The sequence below is a fragment of the Morone saxatilis genome, unplaced genomic scaffold, assembly GCF_004916995.1.
Source record: "Morone saxatilis isolate NCDOM2014 unplaced genomic scaffold, NCSU_SB_2.0 Contig9, whole genome shotgun sequence".
Lineage (NCBI taxonomy): Eukaryota > Metazoa > Chordata > Actinopteri > Moronidae > Morone > Morone saxatilis.
In genome coordinates, this window is record NW_023340268.1 from 20,938,309 (window position 1) to 20,942,366 (window position 4,058).

Consider the following 4,058-nt stretch of genomic DNA (forward strand, 5'->3'; position numbering starts at 1 on the left):
GGGGGGCTCCTTAACATAAGCCCGATACGTGCCTCTTCTCTTCTGCGTGGTGCTGAAAGAGAGAACGTCTCCCCCGGACTCCGTGCAAAATATCAGTCATGTTAACCCCCCTCCTCTCTAACAGTGTGTATACACTTTACGGGGCTGCTGTTAAAGACGTTTTATTATCGTTAACAGCCACTGTTTCATTCGGTGTACACCCACTGCACCAAACAGCACTTCAGTCCAGTACATTTAAACTTCTGTAAAAGCTCGCCAGGTTAGGCTAACTTAACGTCAGTCCCTCAACCTTTTCCACTGGAATACGTGAGTTTTAATGGACAGTGCGAACCAAATGTAGTTAAAAGTTAAACTTGTATTTTTAAAGAGCTGTTTAGTTTACCACACCGTACTTAAATTCAGAAAAAGGTTAGGTAAAACACAATTTTACGACGTGTTACCCGAAAAGCGAGGCTGCGTTTAGCTAGCAGCCAAATGTTTGAAGTGAGTCTGACATGTTGGTAAGGGACTGTGGCTTCTCGGTGGAGCGGTGTGATTTTCTGCATGGGCCTGCTCAGTAACACACGGTTTGGAAAGCTTCACCCGAGCTGATAGTTATGGTTGAGGTGTTTTGACAGTTTCACACCTGAAGGGCAAACCCCCCCCCCCAAAAAACCCAGTCTCATTTGGCAAGAGCACTACATTTACTGCTCTGTCTGCAACTTTTACTTGTTTTCCCTCACCTGACAACTGGAGACACACATCATTTCCCACATGATAATAACATCGTACCCCGAGAGGATTCCATTCACCAGAGCGTGAGTGTGTTTGAAACCTTTGAAGTGATGCCCCTGTTGCATTCTAACCCATATAATCTCCCAATTATCTCCCATATCAGCTCCCCACCAAATGCAGTTAATTGCATCAGATAGGCTGTGTGCAGTGGCTGTTTGTCAAATGTCAGAAGCCGAGTCAGCCTGCCAGAGCCGCTGTCATGTTTATTGAACAATCTGTCCTTACTTCTGTCCAATCTGATATTCCTTTCAGCTCTGCAGCGTGCAGCCAAAATGCCCTCACGCTCATTCATCTGTATCATACATTTTTCATACTGGACCAGGGAATGTAAATAGAGGCGTTCACCTTGAAGATCACACACTCGCTCTCGCTCTCTCTCACACACACACACACACACAGTGATGGAGGAATTGGATGTAGCGAACATGACCTTGCAGGTGTCTTTTATTATTGAGAGTCGAGGCTTGTGACCAGCAGGCGTTCGACTTGGCTGACTCTGAGGATGAGCGGTGAGAGATCTGAGGTCTGTATTTAACTTTTCCCCCTCTCTGAATGTGTCTCTGTGGGGACACCGTAACCCTTCTAGAGGAGGGACGGCCTCAGTAGGTCTGCACTTAAGCTTGGTTCATTTGATCTAGCTCTTTATTTATTCAACACATTCTTTTCTTGATGCGTTGATGAATCCGTTGGCCTGTAAAATGTCTGCAAACTGACCGTTTTTCACAGCAGCCATTTTGACATGAAATGAAAGGTTATGACACTAATTAAGGTTCCGTTCCATTTAGTGCAGCAGAGCCTTTTCTAGAGAGCCGACGCACACGATAGCAGCAGCGCTATGACTCTGTTGGACCTGAATGGAACAGAGCCCTAATTAGTGTCTTTGGTAACACTTGTGTTTACCCTGCTGTTTCATGTCAAAATGGCTGCTGTGAAAAAGGTCTGTGGTGAACATTTGTGAAAAATACCCACCAAAAGTTCCCAGAGCGTCTGGTGTTGTTTCCACCTGCTGTTGTGTTGATCGACTAATTGGCAGGTTTTCATTAAGAACAGACCCGTAGGCCCAATTCCAGTCCAGCCCCTACACCCTCCCCCTACGCTGTAGCCCAGGGGTCGGCAACCTGCGGCTCTTTAGCCCCTCTCCAGTGGCGTAGGTCACTTGCGTAGGCTATGGCGTGGAACCTGCGTACAGCTATAAATCCCCCATCATTCCGAAGCAGTTGGCCTGAAGGGAACGTAGGTGATAAAGCTCTCCAACGCCAAGGGTGCACTGATGCAGGTTTACAAATAACTGCGCTTTCATGTGCAACACCTCTTTTTGTGTCCGGATCGGAGGAAACGCCCACATGCCTGCAAATGTGAGTTCCATTGCATAAGTAATCAGTTGGCTTCCGTCAAACTGACACTGATAAGACTATCTTCGTGCACGTTTGACGGAATAAGAGGTTGTATTTTGGAAGAGACGTGCTGCTGTTCACCTATTAATTTTATACACAATAAGAGTTGTTATTATTATTATATTTTGTTATTTGACTTGATTGCCTGTGTTGAGCAATTTCAGGGACTGGGGGGAAACAAGGGCATAATCAGATTAAGAATTGCAAACAAGAAATGTGTGGGAGTTTTTCTATATTCAATAAATCATTTTTCCTTTCATAAGTGCTGTGAATGTAATGAGTGTGCCATGTCAATGCCCATACGCCTACATCTTTATGCTGCATAGAAGTTTATCTATTGGCTGAATATTGATTTAATTACAGCATCCTTTCTGAAATATTTGGAGTAACAGGTTTGTCATTAAGGAAGTGGACCTTGATGGCAGACAGTGTTTATAATGTATAAATGGATTTTTAAGAGCCCCTCCACAGGGGGCCAGTTCAGAATTGGGCTGTAATCAGGGTAATGTTGGTCTTTGGTTAAAATGAGTGCTACTTTTGAATAAAAGTGAAATAAATCCTGCAGACTACAGACGCTGACCTTTTATCAGGTTAATGAACGTGTTGAGGCTGAGTGAATCATCCAATCAAAGGACCACAAAAGTTAGTCAGTCAATGAAACACCCACATGTCAATACTTTTAGTTAAGCTTTAAATGATCCCCCTCCCAAAAGGGAAAAACTGTGTAAAAAATAAACAGCTTCGCCCATCATTTCCAGTTGATTGGACAGTGTTTCTTTCCAAGAATTCACTGTTAGGGCTCCATAGACTTTCCCTTTAACAACACACACTGTGAGTTCCTTTGTTCACATTCCTCCACTATGTATGTCTGTATTCTTCCAGAACAGCACAGTTATCCTGCCGGCCTGCTGAGTCAACTTCTTTACTAATTCCATGGGTTATTATACATTCAACAGCCCTCTTCCAGAATCACTGCAGCCCTGGGCATTCCCATAAACACACTATCAGTGTACCTCTGTGCATTTAACACAACGTTTTCTGATGTTTGGTAGACCAAAGATTGAAGCAGTAGATGAGTAAAATAATAAAGCAGCTTAAATCATAATGAAAATAATCATTAGTTACAGCTTTAAATTGAATGAGTGCACTTTGTATCTATCTGTCTAAAGAATGATGAAAGTATTAGCAGGTAGGGCTGTGATATTACAGGCATGCAAGTCTGATGAAACATTTGATGAATTCCAGACTGCAGAGTCTACTAAATATAGTTGGTAAATATAGTATAAATTCTAACTAGACAACTGCATTGTGTGCCTGAATTTGCCGTAAACCCTGAGTATTAGACTGATGTTAAAATGAATGTTCGATCAGAACAGATTGAGAGCGATGCATGCTAGAACAGCAAAAGAAAACATCCATCAAATAGGACCAATAAAAGATGAGTCGTTAAGATAAGAGATAGCAATAAAAGTAATGGAATACTACACAAAATAAATTGATTGTAATAAAACAGTAAAAATGTTATGATAAAATAAGTATAAATATTAAAACCATACAATTCTGAAAACTACATAAAAGCCAGCCGGAATGTTGTTGAAATTATGGAAATGAAAAGTTGATGGACAGAAAATTCCTCAACATTAATTCTGACAAAATTGAAGAATAGTTTGTTTTTTTTGGGGGGGGGGGGCATTTAAAATGATAACAGTGGAAGCAGAGACATTATGGATCATGGCTGGTGTGTCAACCCCTCAGGCACCGCAGTGGGAGGGTGTGGGGGGCTCTTTGTTTTATGAAGTCCTTTATTAAGCACAAATACCCATCATTCACTGGTTTCTATTAGAGCGCACACCCCGTCCTTACCGCAGCGGCCTGGGTTCGATTCCAACC

The 4,058-nt window shown here is 42.4% G+C and overlaps 1 pseudogene; it reads left to right on the forward strand.

Annotated features, from left to right (window-relative positions):
* Positions 1 to 4,058, forward strand: part of LOC118342312 — an 88,649-nt pseudogene that overhangs the window by 360 nt on the left and 84,231 nt on the right.